The sequence below is a fragment of the Miscanthus floridulus genome, chromosome 16 (assembly GCF_019320115.1).
Source record: "Miscanthus floridulus cultivar M001 chromosome 16, ASM1932011v1, whole genome shotgun sequence".
NCBI classification, from domain to species: Eukaryota; Viridiplantae; Streptophyta; class Magnoliopsida; order Poales; family Poaceae; genus Miscanthus; species Miscanthus floridulus.
In genome coordinates, this window is record NC_089595.1 from 8,099,505 (window position 1) to 8,122,078 (window position 22,574).

Sequence of the window (22,574 nt, forward strand, 5' to 3'; positions counted from 1 at the left end):
AAAGTAAATCAGAGGATGTTGCACATGTTGCATATGTTGCAAGTGTTTTAGAAGCATGTTGCAAACATTTGTTCAAAATATTTCATCTGTTTACAGATGTATGTTTCAACCGTATTTATCTGGATGTTGCATATGTTTTCACACATATGTTGCAACAGTATGTTCCAAATGTTTCAGCTGTTTCAGTCTTATGTTGCAGTAAGTGTTTTTTTCATGTTGCACTTGTTTTATCTGGATGTTGCATATGTTTCATACACATGTTGTAAGCGTATGTCCCAAATGTTTCATCTGTTTCAAATGTATGTTGCATTCAAGTGTTTCTTTTTGCATGCACAGACCATCTGCGTTGGTGTCCATGAGGGCGAGCAGGGCCAAGCCGCGGCCACCGACGCGTGGAGGAGGCACAGGCCGCCGCCAGCGGTGTGGGAAGGAGGAACAGGTCGCGTGGCGCTGTCGTGGAAGAGGCGTTTCAGGCGGCCTAGAAGAGACGGGCGTCGTGCCAGTGTGGAAGAGGCGGGGGTGAGTCATCCAAGCAATGTGGGCAGCGGATCTGAAGCAGACGGTTTAGATGCGAGCACGGAAAACAAAGCTGACGTGAGTGATGCGCGAATCGGAGTGGACGGGATGGAGCACCTGCTGGCGTCCAAATGGACGCAGGCATCCGGACCTCCATGTGCAAGTGCTGCCGATAAAATTGTGCTATAGAGCCACTATGTTATTTCTTTATCGGCTTTCGATGACATGAGATCATCCATGGCATGATTTTAAAGCCCAACACGGCCCGAAACAACCCACCAGGCATTCAACCTGACACGCAGAACACCCAAATAGGTCCATGAGCCAGCAGCCCATCGCCGCATTGCGCTCTCCTGGTCCCTCCTGGCTCTCAGACAGCCAGAGAGGAAGGCATGATAGGGCGGTTGTGGTTTCATCACTACATACAAAGCACAAGTATTTGTTGGGTGATTATGCAAGCGGTAGATCGATGTGCCATTTTTAATAAACAACCTTATGTTGATGGTTTTTTTTGTCACCAACTAATAAATTTAGTGCCACGTGTTGGTTTGGATCACCTAGCTCTAGGAAACTCAAAAGTACATTTAGGTCCGTTTGGCATAGTGAAGTTGTTTTTTAAAGTTTCACCTCAACCAAAAGCTTTATCAATGAAGCTAAAGTTGTTTTTCAACCTGTTTTTCAAAATAACTCATGATGGGAGACAAAATGAATGAAATGACTACAATGGCCCCCATTTTTTCCCTTTCCACTTTTTTTCCTATTCTTTCTCCTACCCATCGGTTTCATCCAAGAGTCACGGCTGCGCCAACACCTGCAAGCCCCGGCGTGACCTGCGGGCCCCAGCGGCCGCGAACGCCCGCGAGCCTAGCCTCGCTCAAAGGTCGCGCGTGCCTCGCGAGCTCCGACGGCCGCGAGTGCTCCGCGAGCTCCAGGTGCGCGTGCCTCGTGAGCTCCGGCATCCACACGTGCCTTGGCGAAGACGGCCGCGCCGCTTGCACCTAGTCCCGGCTGCCGCGGCGCTCGCGCCCGCTCATGCCCTAGCGATGACAATCGTGCCGCTCACCTGTGGTCCGGGGCCGCGCCGCGCTCCTAGCTCCGGTGGCCTTTGCCGTCTTCTTCTGATGCGACATGTCTCTCCTTCATTCGTCCGCACATGGCTCCTGGCAGCCGCGCCCCGCCACCCTCGCCGACCGCGCCCCAATGGCCACACCCCGACGAGCCGCACTCCTGGCGGTTCGCGCTCCCGCCGACGTGCCCCGGGCAAGCCATGCCCCGGTGAGCAGCACCGCCGAAGGTCGCGCTCCGGCAGGCCACACCCCATCGCCTCCCTCTTGCAAGCACATAGCGCTCTCTCTCTGCCTGGGCAAAAGGAGTCTTTTGTGCATGCTGGGCCCCACATGTGTTAGGTGAAACTGGAATAAACTACTTTTTTTTAGCTCTCTTCCATCCCATCTTTTTGTGAGAGGAGGGAAAAACAGCTTCATCCATGAAGCTGTTTGGAAAAGGGGTGTTTGGAAAAAAAACAGCTCACAACACCTCATGAAGCTGTTGGTGGAGCTATGCCAAACATGCTCTTAATGGGTGTAACCCTCGTGATCTCTTTCTTATTCGAATGATATGAGTCAAGCACAAGTTTAGTCTCATGTGAAGTCATATATCGTGTTAATGAGGGTGCCCGTTGAATGGATACACATCAACTAAAGTAATTAAACATTGGTGTTACTCCAAGAATCTACGGTCATTGAGCAGAGATTAACAAATTGAATTCGAGTAAAAGCTCTGAATCCGTATCCAACAGTGTTAGAAAAAAATTATTGTATTTCACTGAAAGCACGACGAACAATATCACCAGAAAATAATGGCAAAAAATTCCAAGAGCCTTAGTCGTAGTGGCTCTAGAGTTTGAAAGTCAAGTTGTGGATGTGTTGTAAGATTCACTGGACTCAGACATGAACCTTTTGCAAGAATGATAAATTGGAGCTGGCATCTTTGAATAACAAATGTACTCGACCCAAGCAAGAAACACAAATCTCACGGAGCAACAAAGCAATTATGCTCATAAAGAAGAGTGTTCCTAGGTAAACTTGTAATTACAGCCCACAGAGCCAATTTGCTTCGCATAATCTCGCATTATCGCATAAGCATATGTGCTAAGAGTTGTGGCTTGAATCTTGCAAGCACTAAAAACACCTGACCATCTTCATGACCTCTATCGTGCTCCTCATTGTTGTCAGGACGGGATATCGATATATATAATATAGAGGTGCTAGCAAAATGTCAAGTGTGCATCATCTTACTTGATACCAGTCCTGTTAGTGCTGTGCTCCACCATGCATCCTCCTTTCGGCTCCGCCATCAGTGAACTCCCACTACATAGAGACCCTTATATATGAACCTTGCCTGTCATCAAAATACAAGACCTGTTCCTGATTCCAAGACCAGATGCTGACACCATGGACGGACGCGCACCGAAGTTGGCACCAATCTTTCCTCCCCAGCATCCTAACCGACCACGGCGAGCCACACCTCGTCAGCTCTTACCGTGTTATGTTCCTGTTGGGACACAGATAGCTTGGTCACGAAGGCTATCCTCCCCTCACATCTCTTCATCACACACCTAGTGGACTAAGCCAGAATATGGGCTGTCATGTTTATTTTGACAGGAATCTTGCAGGGACCTTCGCCTACGACATCTGACCTTGCAAAGGTCCGTGGCCAGCGGAGGCGTCTCAGCGAAGGCCCGAAGATTGCTTCAAGGCGGCGCCCGGGAAGAGGACGCAAAGGTCACTAGGGGGAAGACAATGAATCAACTCGGCGGCTGGAGAAGATCGGCGGAGGTTAGGCCTTCGTCTTTCATGGGCAGGGCTCCCGAAGGAGGCACGTGCTGCATAACCACTGGGCCTCCAGTGGGCTTAAAGCTAAGGCTCATGTGGCAAGGTGGTTGAGGGAGAGAAAATCTGATGTACCCCTAGGAGTTTATAAGTGTACCAACATATGCCCAGAATATACCCTACAGATTGTGAGGGCATAGGTGTAAAAGAACTCCGCCCTGTACAGTGACCTATAAAATGGGAAAGCAAACCCCATGTAAAGGGGAGAGACCAATAAATCACTAAAACCCTAATTGAGTCATATGAATTGTTTTCTTACTTAAACAGACCTTTACCCCCTCCTTGGCGAAGGCCCCGGAGTAGTCAGCTTGCTGGGAATAATTTTCCCAACAGTTCCCGGGCTTCGCCGCTTGGCTGACTGAGGCCAAGCTCGCCGCGCCGTGACCTATGCAAGAAGACAGGCTTCAATAGCATGGACGTGACTAGACAACGTTCCTTGCATTGGGACACAACTTATATATTGTAATAATATTTTTAGTATTATGATGATGGTAATAACAATGTAAGTTGATCTGGTGTCTGGTCCATATATAGTAAAAACACAGATTTGCTCATTCACACTCTCCTGCTGCGCTGCAAATCCGTTTGACACCTGCCTCCTCTGCTCGATTCGCGTCCGCCCGATCCCCAGCCGTCCAATTCGCCCATGCCCGCGTCCACTATAGACGGAGCAGAAGAGGCAGCGGCGGCTACCAAAGACGGAGAAGAAGCGGCGGCTACTTGAGACAGAGAACAAACTTTGGCGGGCTTAGAAGAAGGGGCTCTAGGGGAGGCAGGACGGCCAGGCGAAGGGGACAGCGGTTGGGCGGTTAGAGGCCCTGCAGGCGGCCGGGCCAGGGAGGACAGGGGCGTCGCGTCGAGCTCACTGGCGCGCTTCCCTAGGGTTAGGATGGGTGGGGTCGAGGGTCGAGGATGGATGGCAGGTGGCGCGGCAAGGCGGCTCACCGTCGGCCACCAGTGGCAGGGTCAGGGCGGGGGTGGGGCTAGGGCCAGGGCCGAGGAAGATGGCGGAGCTCCAATGAACTTTCTTCACTTTAGGGGAGGGCGGGGGTGGGCCAGCCGACGGCAAGGCAGCCAAGGCTAGGGGCGACGGGGGAGGAGGCGAGGGTGGGGGTGCGGGAGGCAGGGAGCCGGCGACGGAGAAGAAGGCATTGCGGACGAGGCATTGGGGAGGAGCACTATAGGAAGATGACGAGTGATGGTTTGCTAACGATTAGTCGACTATGCAGGAGACACAGCAAAAAACAATAATGATATGTTACTGGCATCCGTCCCGTGACTCCTGTCTGGACGCAGCTCATTTCTCATCCACTTATCCGCGTGCTCCGCCTGCGTCGCTCGCTCGCTCTACGCTGCGCCCCCCCACTCGCGCGGGATGGACTCCGCTCGCTAGCACCACCCCTGCTCGAGGGACGTCCGCTCGCTGATGCCCCCCTCCCCCCACTCGGGCCTACCCTGCTTGCAGCTCGGGGGGACAGACTCCGCCGGTGCCTCCCCTGCCCGTATTCACGCCTCCCGTCGCGACCACACTCCATCTGCCTGCCGCGTCCACTGCCAAGGTCCGTGCCACTGACGAGCTCCGCACCGATGACCTCTGCGTACTCTGTGGCATCTAGCTCCGCGCCGGTATCGCGCTCCACAAAGACGAGCTCTATTCATCCAAGCAGCAAGGTGACATTGCACTGAAAGCGCATGTTGCAAGCGTTTATTTCAAGTGTTTCAGTTGTTTCAGAGGCATGTTGCAAGGGTTTCGTATGGATATTGCATATGTTCAATGGTCGTACACTTATGTTGCAAATGTCTGTTCCCAATGTTTCATCTGTTTTTTCAGACGTATGTTGCAAGTGTGTTTCTGTGGATGTTGCATATGTTTCACACATATGTTGCAAGTGTTTTATTGGGATGTTGCGTATGTGTTGCAATTGTTTTTCAAGTGTTTCATGTGTTTTTTGTAAGTGTTTCAGACACATGTTTCAAACGTTTCATCTGTCTTTAGACGTATGTTGCAAGTGTTATATCCGGATGTCTCAAAGTGCCGCTAAACGTTTGGCGCTAGTGCCTGAAAAAAAAAGAATTCCTCTCTTGTAGTTCTCTGCCTGAAAAAAAATAGAATTCCTCTCTTGTAGTTCTCATGCGCGTATGGGCCATTGGGCCAGCTGGTCTTTGACTCGCTTCTGTTCATTTCTTTCCACAAGAAACCTGCATGCATGCATGGAGAGATGCCGTGCAACACTTTGACTCATAGTCGTCCATACTGGACGTGCTCCATGTTTTAGTTAGCCCGCCTCGTCTCAAAACCTAGATCGGCTTTTCTTTTCTTGTTTAAAGCTTCCATTGAAATCTTTACTGACCCCCTAAGGTATCCGAAGGCTCGAACTTTTCTCTACCTTAATACAAAGACGCGCAAACCTTTTACGTGATCGAGAAAATCTCCCTGGTCGGCGCTCGGCGACGTGTTCATCATGACAGAAGTGGAGGCGGAGGCGGGATCAAGTTTGGAGCTGAAGGCGCCTATGTGGGCAAAGTCGCTGGCGATGGAGAAGCGCTTGGACGCGTTGGGCCAGTAGATCGCGGACCTCAACAAGATCATCTATCCTCGTCGTGCTTCTGCGGTGGAGTATCCTGATCTATCAGGCCTGAGCGAGAGGCCGACCGAACGGCGGAATCGGCGCGGCTCCATGAGCAAGCATGGGACGAGACGGTGAAGCGAGGCAAGGCCAACGAGGAGCTGCTGCGCTTGGGGCGGGAGTACGTCCGGCTCACCTCTGAGATGAGGACTCCGGATTTCTCCGGCATGACCGAGGCCGACCGGGCGGCGGAGGCGGAGAGGCTCAGGAAGAAAGCGTTGGAGAAGGCGCGTCGTCTCCAAGAGGCGGGGGACCCCGAAGGTAGGCGGCGGGAAGCGGAGGCTCACATCCTCGACTTCGATCCTAAGTAGAAGGGCATCTAGTACAACTGGCTCTGCTTCGTCAACCTCGCAAGTTTTGACCTCGACAAAGAGTGTAAGTCGCCCCCGATTCTTCCCGCATTGTCTTCTCTTTTCTCTTTATTTTTTTTGCTTGATTATCTTAATATTAATATATATTATTTATATGATTGTGTTTGCATTTTCATCTAGTTTTGCTAGAATTAACTATTATTTATCGTGAGCAAGAATTCAAGCTACCATATTTAATTTGTGGTTTTTCCTGTGGCACAGCGCCCCAAGGTCCGATGAGATTTACTGATGATGATGCATTCGAAATGAACAAGCCACACATGCTTTGATGGGAGTAAACATCTTATCTGCCAAGATAGCCTCTTCGGATGTCGGCTACCCGATCCGAGTGTACGGCACTGTCATTGCCCGGGACTGCATTGACAAGAAGTGTGTTTATCTCTTCCACCGCCCTAGAGACCAATCCCAACTCATTAACTCTAAGGTACAGCTCCTTTTCGATCTTCTCAACAAACAAAGAATGCATTGCTTGCTCTTTGTTTCAATAAATATTACACCCTATATTTTGTACCAAGATCATAAGGCTAAAATCTATATAATACTGACATTCAAATTGATTTCTATTGGTTGAGAATGTATCTGCCAGATGTCTTAAATAAGTATACGTAATTCCCATCCTCATCTGTTGTTTGAATTCATGGTGATGGAAGTTGAATTTATTTCATGCAAACATTAGCTGGCTGCACCATAAAGGTGTTTAGAAAACTTGCCATGCTTGTTTGTAGACTCTGGTGGGCTAGCATTGGCCCCGTTCGCTGGTCTGAAACTTGGCTGAAACTGGCTGAAAAACACTGTTCTGGCTGAATTGTTGTGAGAGAAAAACACTGTTCCGACTGAAAAAAGAAGCCGAACAAGCCATTTTATATTTGCATGGTTGTAAATGGTAAAACTAGATGATCCATATCTGCTGGACCAGTGCCAGCTGCGCTAACATCTTTAGCGTGCTGTGTGGCCTAAATTTCATCCACTTTTTTCACAACGCTATGTAATTGGAATAATTTGTCACTGACCCTATCATGTAAACCCTTTCGCAGGATACTCCTTTGATCTTGACTGGCCCAAAACGAGGACTTGCATTATTAGACGCTATGTATGTTGAGATTGATCTGAAGATAAAGGGTCGTCATGGGCAGGATAGAGAACTCAGCAAAGGAGTGTTGTTTATCAAAGGCACGGTGCACCGATCACTGAAGGAATGTAAGCTTGAAACCAATTCTCTTTCAACAAAGTACTATGGACGTGACACATGCCGTTGCCCCTATTGCAGTGGAGGCAACTATTGCAGTTGAAGTTATTGAGGGATATTTTGACGGAAGAATCACTGCCCACACCTCCAGCATCAGGAAAAGCCTTGTGCTTTATGATAGCAAAGTGCCTGGCGATGGTCATAGGCTCTGTTTGGGACCGCGGCCCACGCGGTGCGGTAGCCAGGAATCCATGGTGCTTTGGTTCAATCTTGTGACCGTAATCTCTTACGTGGTTGCAAGAATCATGGATGTCGCAGGCCGTTTAGCAGGATTCTTGTAGTTGGCGATGGGAAATCCAATTTTAATCGGTTCCAAGCAGGGCAATAGAGCTATCCAACTTAAGCGACCTGTTGTGTCCGTTTTTGTAAAAGATTGGCTGATAACTGTTGCAAAGACGGGTGATGGTAAATCTGTACACAGGATTGGATTTTCTCCAAAGAAGAAAGGCAGAGAAGAAGCTGTAATTACAGTTGGTGTCACTAAGATGCGCGTGAAGGTTGCTTGGCCAATAATGGACCCCTAACATGTTTGCAGATAAGCATCATTTTCATTGGTAGATGTGCATGCTTCGGTGTGGCCATATCTGATTAGTGATGTTTGCGTCTACCAATAATATAAGTTGTGCAACAACTAGCTGGACTCCAGACCCAGAAATTAGATGGTTTCTATAGCTATTAATTAGTCTTCGAACTAATAAGAAAAATGTTGATGTGTCACTATAGTTATTGAAGAGAAAGAAGGAAATGGTTTCTTATATAGAAAACCATGTCTACATGAGAACCAAAATACAAAGAGATGTGATCGGTAGATGCTATAAGAGAGAAGATAGATGATTGGATACATATTTTATTTGTAGAAACTATCCATTAAGAGTATAGTTTACGTAGGTGGTGTCTATATTAGTTAGCAAGTATGGAAACTATCTCATAGTTTTTCTGGGTTGGGACTGCCTTAATGTGTGTAAACTGTTGTGTTGGTCTTATTAGGACAGTCTCAGCCTTAAAACTTGAGAGAAGTTTTCATAGCAAATACATCACCGTTAAATTAGAAACTACACATCCTATTGCATTGCATCCGTTTCTTAATGTGAAAAATGTTGATGTGTCACTATAGTTATTGAAGAGAAAGAAGGAAATGATTTCTTATATAGAAAACTATGTCTACATGAGAACCAAAATACAAAGAGATGTGATCGATAGATGCTATAAGAGAGAAGATAGATGATTGGATAAATATTTTATTTGTAGAAACTATTCATTGAGAGCATAGTTTACGTAGGTGGTGTCTATATTAGTTAGCAAGTATGGAAGCTATCTCATAGTTTTTCTGGGTTGGGACTGCCTTAATGTGTGTAAACTGTTTCGTTGGTCTTATTAGGACAGTCTCAGCCTTGAAACTTGAGAGAAGTTTCCATAGCAAATACATCACCGTTAAATTAGAAACTACACATCCTATTGCATTGCATCTGTTTCTTAATGTGGGTCTGTAATAAGTTCGATGTTTCTCCCTTCATCTGCACTCCCTCTCTTTCTCTCTCCCGTCTATTCTCTTTCTCCATCCTCTATCTTATCCGAAACGATGGGTGAGGTCGGAAGATGGAAGATGGCACAATGTGAGCGGTAGGGGTGCGACGGCGGGCGGGCACGTGGGGTGCTAGACGAGGCTGCGACCGCATGGGCGGTGTAGGGTGCAGCTAGAGCTAGGAGAGCGCGGAGAGCTGCAGCCAGATGAGGGCACGACAGATCTGGTGGTGTGGGGTGCAGCTGGTGGTGCGGGTGTGGAGTTGTGGCCGGATGAGGGCATGGGTGGCGTGGAGTTTGATCGGCGAGGCGGGCGTGCACCGATGGGCGTCCGACAGCGTTCAGGGCAACCCGGTCAACCAAACGGTGCGGTGGAGGGCATGGACAGCTATGCGGGGTGGCAGAGGCGTGCAGTGGCTAGGTGAGTAGGGTGGCAGAGGCATGGCTGCCGACCGTAGAGAGCGCGTGTAGCAGGTGAGACCCACATGAGGAAATCACATCTCGCCCCCAACGCAAAACCATCATTTTTTGCTGCCTTGGAGCTCGAGTCAACATTTGATATGAGAAACGATTTCCTCCAATGGTACCCGCAATGCCCCATCAAAATTTGAAATTAAAGACTGGAAGAAGAAACTAGACATGTTTCTCTTTATTGAAGGTTGAATATGATCCCCTCTAAATTCCCATTGCGTCCCCCACTGGCCCAAAGCCTGGCTTTTGATTCTAGTTCCTCATAGGTGAGCCTATGAAACCATCCAGATGAGGTTGTACGTCTAGATGAGGTGCGGCTTACCATGGACTGTGTTCTCACTAGGAAGGTAGGACTAGCACCATTCGCTGGGTGCATGAAAAGCACGAGAAGGTGCTCAAGTTTTAGTTTTTTTTGGAGGCAAGGGGGCCGGGTGGTGGAGGCGGGGAGTTCCCCCACTTGACTGTTTTCATTCCATTGATCTAGGTCTCAATGATCCATCATAATACAAGAGTTTTACAACCTTTTGCATGTGTGGAGTCTAAATTGCCATAATGAAGAAATTACACCAAAAGTCTCCAACGCTCCTATCTCGTCTCCGTACGTAGCCGGTATTTCCAAAGCTCAGCTTTCGCTCTACATCTAATGAGAGTTTAACGGATGTCCGCATACCCTTCTCTGAATAAGACCTCATTCCTTCGCTTCCACAGCTGCCAGAATGCAATGAATGCCCCCAAAGTGTTCTGTTGGGATTTGCTGGGGGCATTCCAGATAGTGTGAGTTGGAGATTTTGGATGCAGCGTCTGTTGGAAGCCGAATCCCAATCCTTTCCTTGAACTGAACATCAAAAGGACCGACGACAATAATGTGACCTGCCGTTTCGTCCCCTGAACCATAGACTTCGCAAATTGTACTGTCAACTATCGTTTTCTTGTAGAGATTGCTGCGGTACTAGATTCTTCTGCGCGCTAGCAGCCAGAGAAAGAATTGCACGCGAGGCGGAGCATAGCATTTCCAAATGAAGCTCGCGGCCGGGCATGGAGAACCATTTTATTTCTTGCACTGAGAAACCTGTATAAACTCCGTGAGTCAAACCACCCATTAGTTGTGTAGAAGTGACCACGTCGGGCATCTGGGCTACGGACAGATTGCCCTGGGGGAAGAGAACTTCTCGTGCAGAAAGATGGTGGGTGTGGGGTTCCTTATTCGCTTGAAACAAGGACTTGTTGGACAGATTGTCCTGGGTCGTGGAGGAGAACTCCTCATGCAGAAATATGGCAGGCGTGGTAGTCCACAAGATCACCGGCTCAGGTGAGTCGACCACTCACCAGTCTTGCCGATCATGGCCGAGCACGACAGACGTTGTCCGACCACACACTATGGCTAGAGGTAGAAGAAGTAAGGGAGAACAGAGCATACACACAGCCAGAGACACCAGCGTTGGACGAAGCCCTGTATAGGAGATGGCAAATCTGAACTATCTGTTTACTGAGTTAAAATGGCAAACTATATATACAACTCTATCCATTTAGTCCTAGTACAGCTATCATGCTGCTACAGTTACTAGATATGACAGCAGGGCTAACTTTGGCGCCTGCCCCTGTTGTGGCTACAGTGTGGCAGGTGAGCCGTTCGGCGCCTACCCCTGCAACTGCTACAGTGCAATAGCAGGGAGCACTATACGGCACCGCCTTCACCTGTTGCGCATTCACACAAGGGATGCAGAAGATTATCTAACAATTCTTCCTCTAATCCTTCTGCTACCCTTGAAGCCCCTCCATGCCGATCATCTTCTTCAGCTCCGTGAGTCGAAGACAGCCGAGCGGCTTGGTGAGGACGTTCGCGAGTTGCCGACCAGTTTCGACGAACTCGATGACGATCTGCCCTCCATCGACATAGTCCCTGAGGAAGTAGAACTTCACATCGATGTGTTTGCTCCAGTCGTGGAGAACCGGATTCTTCACGAGGGCGATGGCGGGCTGGTTGTCCACCATCAGTGCTAGTGGGTGAGCTTCCGTACCGGTCAGCTCACCCAGCAGCCGGTGTAACCACACAACTTGGCACGCCGCTGTGGCCTCCACTACGTACTCTGCCTTGAACGTAGACAGCGCCACCACCTTCTGTTTCAGCGACAACCATGAAATTGGAGCCGACCTGAGGAAGACGAGCATGCCAGAGGTGCTCTGTCGTCCGTCGATGTCCCCTGCCATGTCTGCATCACTGAACACAGTGAGCTACAGCCTGCTTCCGTCTATCTTGGGGAAGACGATCCCTTGATCCACCGTCCCCTTGACGTAGCGTAACAGCCGCTTCACCACAGCCCAGTGATCCTCTCTAGGATCCTCCATGAAGCGACTGACGTAGCCCACGACGAACGTAATGTCCGACCTCGTATGGACTAGGTAGCGCAGACCGCCGACGATGCTCTGGTAGAGTGTTGCATTCACCTTCGCCGCGGTGCTAGCCTTCGTCAGCTTCAGCCGCTCCTCCATCGGAGTCACGCATGGCTTACACTCAGCCATACCACTCTGCTCCAACAGCTTCAAGGCATACGTGCTCTGACCGAGTGTGAGTTCCTCTTTCCCCTGTCTCACCTCGATGCCGAGGTAGTAGGAGAGTGTGCCGAGATCACTCATTTGAAAACGAGCCACCATCTCGCGCTTGAAGCTATCGATGTCCTCCGCACACGCACCGGTGACGATCAAGTCGTCCACATACACACCGACGACGAGCTCCTCCTTCTCCCGTCGCTGTGTGTAGAGTGGTTGCTCGGTTGCGCACCGCTGGAACCCAAGCTTGACGCCCAGCGTGGCATCAAGCTTGGCGTTCCACGCTCGTGGGGCCTGCCGTAGCTAGTAGAGCGTTTGTGCAGTCGGAGCACCCTTTGCTCTGCTCCCTTGATGGCGAAACCCGAAGGTTGCCTGACGAAGACAATCTCCGCTAGCTCGCCGTTGAGGAAGACCGATTTTATAGCCAGGTGATGGACGCGCCAGTCCTTTGTTGCTGCCAAGGCAAGTAGCAAACGGACAGACTCCATGTGTGCTACTGGCGCAAAGACTTCCTCGAAGTCGATGCCCTCGCGCTGAACAAAGCCTCAGGCGACGAGGCGTGCCTTGTGTTTGATAATGGCGCCGAGCTCGTCCCACTTGACCTTGTACACCCACTTCAGGCTGATCGAACGGCATCCTGGAGGTGGATCGACGAGCTCCCAAGTCTCATCTTCCTTGATCACCTTCATCTCCTCCAGCATCACCCGTCGCCAGTTTCCATCGCGCTTGGCCAACGCGAATGTGGGTGGTTCCTCTGCACTAACGAGCAGCAGCTCTTGATCATTGAGCAGCCGACTTGCCAGGCTTGAGGGCCCTGTGCCACCGATGATGTCATCTAGCCTGCGGAACCGCACCTCCTCACCTTCGTGGAAGGCATCCACGAACTTAGTGATGTCACTTGGAGGTGAGGCGAACTCGATCGGCGTCGATGGAGTTCCCTGTTCTGCCGGAGTGCTCAGCACAACACCTATAGTGCTCGGCACCCCGGTTGCAGTGCTCGGCACTACTCCTGGATAGCTCATCACCACTCCTAGAGTAGTCTGCACCCCTCCTGGAGTGCTCGACACTAGTCTTGTAGTGGTCGGCACCACTGCAAGACTGCTCAGCTTCGCTATGGGAGTGCTCGGCACCCGTCCTGGAGTGGTCGCCACCAATGCAGGACCTCCCAGCACCACTCCTAGAGTGCTTGGCACCCCTCCCGGAGTGCTCGGCACCTCCCCAGGAGTGCTCGACTCTATTGCTGGAGTGCTCGACACCCCTCCCGATGTACTCGGCACCTCTTCCCCAACGTCTCCACCACTATGGATGACCAAGCGCTCGACGACGAAGGTGCTGGTGAAGCCGCCAGCTTCCCTCGTGCTCAGACTATTCCAGTCCCAAGCCACCTTCTCGTCGAACATGATGTCGCGCGAGACAAGTACCTTGTCTCCGCATAGGTCATAGAGCCAGTACGCCTTGGTACCCTCCGTGTAGCCCAGTAACACAATCGGTGTGCTCCTGTCTTCCAGCTTGGTGAGGATCAGCTTCATCTTCCTGACGTGGCCGATGCAGCCGAATGTCTAGAGGAAGTACGTGCTTAGCTTGCGTCCATGCCAAGCCTCGAACGGCGTCTTGCCCTTCAGGGCCTTGGTGGGAGCGCGGTTGAGGATGAACACCGCCGTGGTCACCGCCTCACCCTAGGACCTTGCCGACATGCCTTTGGCCTTCATCATGGATCGAGCCATGCCGACCACCGTCTGGTTCTGCCGCTCCACCATGCCATTCTGCTGTGGCGAGTACGACGCGGTGTGGTGGTGCACCACACCCTGATCCACGCAGTACGTAGCAAACTCCACCGAAGTGAATTCGCCGCCGCGATCAGTCCTCAACACACGGAGCTTCTTGCCGCTCTTGGCCTCCGCGCGCATCTTGAACTTGTTGATCGCCACCGCCGCTTCATCCTTGCTCTTTAGGAGTTGTAGCCACATGTAGTGACTACAATCATCCATGAGCAGAAGGAAGTACCGTCGACCACCATTTGTGGTTGGCATGATCGGCCCACAGAGGTCGCCGTGGACGAGCTCGAGAGTTCCTCCGCGCAATACTTGACCGCCTTTGGGAACTACAGTCTCCTCTGCTTCTCGGCCAGGTAGCTGTCACACAGCTCACCTCCGTGCTCGATGTGGGGTAGCCCTCGGACCATCTTCTCTAGTCGACCAAGTGTGTTGAAGCTGAGATGTTTGAACCGGGCATGCCACAGCCATGGTTCCTCGGTGTGCCTTGCCGCTAGGCACACCGGCTGCTCTACCTTCAGGTTGAGCAGGTACAACCGGTTCAGGGACCTCTTCACCTTGGCAAGAAGTTATTGTTCTCAGTCCCTGATCCTGAGGACTCCGTCCTTAATCAGTACCTCTCTACAGCGCTCATCCAGCTGACCAATGCTGATGATGCTAGAACACAGCTGCAGGGTGTAATATACATCCGTTAGCGCGTGGTGCTCCCCGTTCTGGCATCTGAAGATGATGGTGCCACGCCCTCATATAGCCACCCTTGAGCCGTCACCAAACTTCACCGTACCGGTAACATCGTCGTCGAGTTCAGAGAAGGATGCCTTGGAGCCCATCATGTGGTTGCTGGCACTAGAGTCCAGATACCACCGCTGCTCCTGCTCATCGCCCACACGTCCGAGGTGGACTTGGGTGCACGGTTCGTCGAGGTTGACAGCCCTCAGGGCCTTCCTAGGTCCTTCCACCGTCGTCACCTCTCCCTTCTCCTCGGCCTCGATGTCGTGCAGTGCATAGAACGTCGCCATCAGGATAGTGGCCTCATCATCATCATCAGCTTGTGCCAGATGAGCCTCAGCCTTCTTCTCCTGCTTGCGATTTGGGCACTCCCATGCTCAATGGCCCATCTTCCCGCAGCGCCGATAGGCGTTGGGGTCGACCTGCTTCTTCTTCTCCGAAGAAGCCTTGCCGCGGCGCTTGCCATCGCCGCCATGGCTGGAGGAGGCTACCCCTGAGTTCCTCCGAGCAGCCCACTCCTCCTCTATCAGTAGTAGTTTGCTGCTGTCCTTCATTGCTGTCGCCTGCTCTAGGCGCTCGTCCACCGCTCGTAGATGACCTGTCACATCCTCAATAGTGAGGGTGGACAAGTCCAGCATCGTCTCTATAGAGAGAGCGATCTAGATGTACTTTGTTGGCATGGAGTGGAGGTACTTGGAGACCGCCTCCTCTTCATTAATGGTGACGCCATGGCTCTTCAACTTGCTGATGAGCATCTATAGGTGGAAGGAGAAGTCCTCCACCATTTCACCATCCTTGAACTTAAGGTTGGCGTACTCCTGCTTTAGAAGCTAGGCCGTCGCCTTCTTTGCGCGGTCAAAACTGACACGCATCGCCGCAATAGCATCCCACGCCTCCTTCGCAGAGCTCTTCGCCCCCAACGGCTCCCTATACTCTGCCGGTACAGCAACGAGGATAGCCTCCAACGCTGACATGTCATCTTCCTCATTGTCGGTGCCCTTGTCAATAGCATTCCAGTGCCGTCGGGCTCTGAGCTTGACCTTCATGGTCACCGACCACTCTCTATAGTTGGTGCGAGTCAACGTCGGCCAATTGGTGCCACTGACCTCCTGCACCGTGTGAACAACGACCTCCAGTCATGGCTGGGCAACCATAGTAGTGCCACTATTATCGCCCATCTCTGAACCGTTCATCATCGCCAGCGGTTAGTATGGCGATGGAGTTTGTACGGCTCCGATACCACTTGTTAGCCCACAGAATCACTGGCTTAGGCGAGTTGACCACTCGCCAGTCTTGCCAAGCACCCGCTAGTGTTGCCGAGCTTCCACTAGCTATGCCGACCGTGAACAAGCATTGTCCGACCACACACACTATGGCTAGAGGTTAAAGAAGAGGGAGAACAGAGCATACACACACAATACAAGTACCAGCGTTGGCCGAAGCCTTGTATAGGAGATGGTAAATCTGAATTCTCTTTGTTGAGTTGTAGTGGCAAACTATATATACAGCTCTATCCATCTAGTCCTAGTACAGCTGCCCTGCTGCAACAATGACTAGATAACACAGCAGACTGACTTCTGCGCCTGTCCCTGCATGTGGCTATAGTCCAACAGGTGAGCCATTCGGCGCATGCCTCTACAGTGCTACAGTACCACATACATATGATGTGGCACTGCTGTGGCTACCCAGCCACGATCGAAGGTCGTTGTTCGCATGGTGCAGCAGGTCAGCGGCACCAATTGGCCAACGCTGACTCGCACCAACTATGGAGAGTGGTCAGTGACCATGAAGGTCAAGCTCAGAGCCCGACAACTCTAGAATGCTATTGACAAGGGCACCGATAATGAGGAAGATGACATGTCAGCGTTGGAGGCTATCCTCACTGCTGTACAGGAGGAGTACAGGGAGCCATTGGGGGTGAAGAGCTCTGCTAAGGAGGCGTGGGATGCTATTGCGGCGATGCGCGTCGGTTCCGACCGTGCAAAGAAGGCGATGGCCCAGCTTCTGAAGCAGGAGTACGCCAACCTCAAGTTCAAGGATGGTGAAACGGTGGAGGCCTTCTCCCTTCGCCTGTAGACACTCATCAGCAAGTTGAAGAGCCACGGCGTCACCATTGACGAAGAGGAGGTGGTCTCCAAGTACCTCCACTCCGTGCCGGCAAAGTACATCCAGATCGCTCTCTCTATAGAGACGATGCTAGACTTGTCCACCCTCACCATTGAGGATGTGACAGGTCATCTGCGAGTGGTGGACGAGTGCCTAGAGCAGGCGACAGCAATGAAGGACAACGGCAAACTGCTGTTGACAGAAGAGGAGTGGGCTGCTCAGAGGAACTTCGGGAAGGCAACCTTTTCCAGCTGTGGTGGCGATGGCAAGCGCCACAAAAAGGCTTCTTCAGAGAAGAAGAAGCAGGTCGACCCAAACGCCTATCGACACTGTGGGAAGATGGGCCATTGGGTATGGGAGTGCCCAAATCACAAGCAAGAGAAGAAGGCTGAGGCTCATTTGGCGTAGGCTGATGATGATGATGAGGCCACTATCCTGATGGCAATGTTCTGTGCACTGCACGACATCGAGGTCAAGGAGAAGGAAGAGGTGATGATGGTGGAAGGACCTGGGAAGGCCCTGAAGGCTATCAACCTCGACGAACCGTGCGCCCAAGTCCACCTTGGACGTGTGGGCGTCGACCAGGAGAAGCGGTGGTATCTGGACTCTGGTGCCAGCAACCACATGATGGGCTCCAAGGCATCCTTCTCCGAGCTCGACGATGATGTTACCGGTACGGTGAAGTTTGGTGATGGCTCATGGGTGGCAATCCAAGGGCACGACACCATCATCTTCAGGTGCCAGAACAGGGAGCACCGTGCGCTAATGGATGTATATTACATCCCGTAGCTGCATTCCAGGATCATCAGTATTGGTTAGCTGGATGAGCACGGCAGCGAGGTACTGATCAAGGACAGAGTCCTTAGGATCAAGGACCGGGAGCAGCGACTTCTTGCCAAGGTGAAGAGGTCCCTAAACCGGTTGTACATGCTCGACCTAAAGGTAGAGCAGCCGGTGTGTCTGGCGGCAAGGCACACCGAGGAACCGTGGATGTGGCATGCCTGGTTCGGACATCTCAGCTTCGACGCGCTTGGTCAGCTGGATAGGATGGTTCGAGGGCTACCCCACATCAAGCATGGAGGCGAGCTATGTGACAGCTGCCTGACCGGGAAGCAGAGGAGGCTACCATTCCCAAAGGCGGCATGTATCGTGCGAAGGACGCTCTCGAGCTCATCCACGACGACCTCTATGGGCCAATCATGCCAGCTACAAATGATGGTCGGTGGTACTTCCACCTGCTCGTGGATGATTGTAGTCGCTACATGTGGCTGAGGACTGATCGCGGTGGCGAATTCACTTCGATAGAGTTCGCTACGTGCTACGTGGATTTGGGTGTGGTGTGACACCACACCACGCCATACTTGCCACAACAGAATGACATGGTGGAGAGGCGGAACAAGATGGTGGTCGGCATGGCTCGATCCATGATGAAGGCCAAAGGCATGCCGGCAAGGTTCTAGGGTGAGGCGGTGACCACGGTGGTGTTTATCCTCAACCGCTCTCCGACCAAGGCCCTGACGGGCAAGACGTCATCCGAAGCTTGGTATGGGTGCAAGCTGAGCGTGTCCTTCCTTCGGACATTCGGCTGCATCGGCCACGTTAGGAAGATGAAGCCGATCCTCACCAAGCTGGAGGATAGGAGCACACCGATGGTGTTCCTAGGCTACGCGGAGGGTACCAAGGCATACTGGCTCTATGACCCACATGGAGACAAGGTGCTTGTCTCGCGCGACATCGTGTTCGACAAGAAGGCGGCTTAGGACTGGAACAGTCCGAGCACGGGGGAAGCTGACGGCTTCACCAGCACCTTCGTCGTTGACCACTTGGTCATCCACGGTTGTGGAGACGCTGGGGAATAGGTGCCGAGCACTCCAGCGATAGAGCCAAGCACTCCTAGGGCAGTGCCGAGCACTTCGGGAGGGATGCCGAGCATGCCAGGAGTGGTGCTAGGATGTTCTATAGTGGTGGCGATCACTCCAGGACCGTTGCTGAGCACTCCTATAGTGAAGCCAAGAGGTCTTACAGTGGTGTCAACCATTCCAAGACTGAGGTTGAGCACTCCTACAGTGATGCCGAGCACTATAGGAGTGGTGATGAGCTATCCAGGAGTAGTGCCGAGCACTACAACCAGGGTGCCGAGGACTCCAGGTGTTGTGCCAAGCACTCAAGCGGAATATGGAACTCCATCGATGCCGATTGAGTTTGCCTCACCTCCAAGTGACATCACTGAGTTCGTGGATGCCTTCCACGAAGGTGAGGAGGTGTGGTTCCATTGGCTGGACGACATCATCAGTGGCACAGGGCCCTCAGGCCTGGCTGGTCAGCTGCTTAAAGATCAAGAGCTACTGCTTGTCAGCACAGAGGAACCACCCATGTTCACGCTGGCCGAGCGCGATGGAAACTAGCGACGAGCGATGCTGGAGGAGATGAAGGTGATCGAGGAAAACGAGACATGGCAGCTCATCGATCTTCCTCCAGGATGTCGTCCGATTAGCTTGAAGTGGGTGTACAAGGCCATGCGGGACGAGCTCGGTGCCATTGTCAAGCACAAGGTGCGCTTCATCGCCCGAGGCTTTGTTCAGCATGAGGGCATAGACTTTGAGGAGGTCTTTGCTCCAGTAGCGCGCATGGAGTCTGTCCGTTTGCTACTAGCCTTGGCAGCAGCTCCGGCCAACGCTGGTGCTTGTATTGTATGTGTATGCTCTATTTTCCCTCTTCTTCAACCTCTAGCCATAGTGTGTGTGGTCGGACAATGCTTGTTCGTGGTCGGCATAGCTAGTGGGTGCTCGGCAACACTAGCGGGTGCTCAGCAAGACTGGTGAGTGGTCAACTCATCTGAGCCGGTGATCCTATGGGCTAACAGGCTTGTTAGACCAACGAATCGATCGAGAACGGATATATGCATAAGCCGATCGATCAGCCCTAGCTAAATCTATCGTAGTAACAACTAGAAATAGCAGGGCAATGTAAAAGGGGGAATATAACATAGGAGGGAAGACAGAACAGGCTGTAGGCGTAGCGGACCTAACAATGTTGTGGTGGTTCATCTCCTTGAGGAAAGAGATCTCATGGATGGCGGTGGCCAGGATGCCCTCGTCGTTGTGCACGATGCAGATCTTCTTGAGCGCAATCAGCTTCTTGGTGGCCTTGTCTAGCGGATCTTCTCCAACTTCTCGTGTATTTCTGCAGTAGCACGCACGCGTGCTAACAGACGAATGAACACGCTTATATAATTAGAGAAACCAAATCAAAAGTTACCCTCGAGTCCATCCGAATTGGGCCAGATCGCTCGATTGTTTACCTTCTCCATTTTGCGTGCGTCCTCGACGGGTGAAGCTACAGCAGTGCGCCAGGGGCCTAGGCTGCTAGACTGGATGCTGGCTACCTGCTGCTTCTCGCTCGCTCGCTTCTACTGGCTGCTAGCTTGAAGCACTCATGCACGAAGCAAACAAGAACTTTAATTAAAATAGTACACCAACAGTGGAAAAAGAAGTTGAAAAACTTGTAAAACTACTCTACACGTCGAACACATAGACGCGAGAATCACTAAAATCAGAGCTAAGACGGTGAAGGCATGGGGTTTTTAAGAGCTAGATGACAAAACCATAAATAACGTGAACTAATTTTGAATTAAAATAAATGAGAACCTGAGTGGATCAGCCAGAGGGACTAGGGGTTCATTTCCAAGAAGTGGAGGGTCTCTTTTGCAAAACTGGCTGGCGAAGGGGTATGAAACGATCTGGGCTGTTGGATCTAATCTGGACGGTCCAGATTAGAATGGGGAATAGAGAGGGGCTTGGCTGGCTAGAGAAGAAGACCAGTACGGCGGAGGCCATTGCCGGCGGCGAGGGTGCTCCCCGCGAGCGCATAGAAGGGCCTATAGGCCATGGCAGAGTGAAGCGAGAACATGGGGAGGTTGCGCGGGCGACGAAGAGCTCACCCAGGTGCATATCGCGGCCGGAGACGAGACGAGGACAGAGTGGAGCTCGGAGAGGAGGTCGGCAACTCCGACGAGGTCAGTGAGAGGCCAAAAGGACACGCATTGACGCCAAGATGTAGCTGAGCGGCTATGGCGGGTACTTGCGAGACAAACATAGGGAATGGTGAGGTGAGAGGTGGTCCACAAGGGGAGACTGAGAGCTTGAGCTAGACTTGACAATGGCGGTGGCGACGGTGGTTGGAGGTGCTACGGCGAGGGATAGGTCAGAGAGAGGGGCGGAGTGGCAACATAATTCTAAGTGCTGGGGTCTCCTTAAATAGGGCAGAGAGGGAGGAAAAACGAGCGGCAAGGAGAGCCTGGGTTACCACGTCAATGGCGGCCGATCGGGTCATGCCCGAGACGGATGGATCAGGGCGAACTGAGGCGGTGGTGGAGCGCGGCTCAGTCTGCTAGTTCGCTCAGTCCGCACTAGGGACTCAGAGAACGTGGGAGGGAGAGTAGCTCAGTTCACGGTGGGGCTAGGTCACGGCTACCCGGTCGTGGCAGAGACAGCAGGAGGTAGGGGATGGCGCTGACAAGCAGGCCCCACCTATCGATGGCTGCTGCGACACTGGCGAGCGGGCTCCGCTGGTCAGCGACTGCACGCGGGGAAGAGGCGAGCTGGAGCTGTGCGCTGCTACTGTGAAGTTGGGCCGCGGTTGGGCCTAGTTGTGTCACGACCAAAAATCGCTACAATTGTTCACGAGCATCATGAGCATACATTGCATCTAAAATACATATTTCCAAAGATAACGATGCTTAACTCTAGACCTCTTGAACATCATGTGCATTTATAATTAAAACTAGAATCTGACTTGTGCCTAAGCCAACCCAAAACCGAGCACTATGTCCATCAAGACATCTCACAGACTTAGGATAATCTTGGCTAACCCGTGAAGTGACGGAGTGTCCGCCGTCACGGCGGAGTGTCCATCAAAACCCTTGCATAGCCAGTCAGTCTGTCAGACACGGTCGGGCACTAGCGGATTGTCTGTCACTTGTGGCGGACTGTCCGTCAATGTCGGTCAACACCTATCCCATGCATGCGTTGTGTTGGCAACACCACACTTCATCTGGCCCCACCTGTCATAGCCTCTCACACACATACACCACCAACCCTCTCTCCCATCTCCCTCTCACACATTCATTCCTCACGTTAGCAACCAAAGAAAGAGAATAGAGAAGAGAGAAAGGAGAAGAAAGGAGAGGAGAGGAAGAGAGGAAGGAGAAGGGGGAGAAGAGGAGGACGTCTAGCCCCTGCTGAAGTTCGACACCGGCAAGTTGCACCACCACCGCGCCCTTCTTCCCCACCGGAGTTGAAGGAAGAGCTCCCCAAGACATCTTCAACCTCAAGCCATGGAGGTGCCTGAAGCTTGATCTCCTTCCTCAGGCCGTACCAAGGCGAACTACTATAGGTAGAGGTCACCCAAGACATGGTGAGCATATCCCCCAAGTCCCCAACCATCTCCTCCAACGACCCATGGCCATACCCATGAGCTTCACCTTCATCCATGGTCATCACCACCATGGATGTAGTCGAGCTCATCACAGCCCATGCTTGTCCCATCCATCACTTGTAGAAGCTTCCCTACATTACTAGAAAGCCATAGGAACAAACCGCAATTGGTTTGGAGTCCGAATGCCCCGGGAATCGATCCAAACATGTTTGCACAGCTGTTGTTCGTCATTTATCGGATGGTCCATCATTTTGGTGGAGTGTCCATTGAATTATAGCCAAAACCTAAGAGCAGCCTATGTTTATCGGACATTCCAATCTTAGTTTAGAGTGTCCTATAAT

At 51.8% G+C, this 22,574-nt stretch overlaps 1 pseudogene; it reads left to right on the forward strand.

Annotated features, from left to right (window-relative positions):
- The first annotated feature begins 1,669 nt into the window (after positions 1-1,669).
- Positions 1,670-8,175, forward strand: LOC136510222 (uncharacterized; annotated as a pseudogene).
- The last annotated feature ends 14,399 nt before the right edge of the window (positions 8,176-22,574 follow it).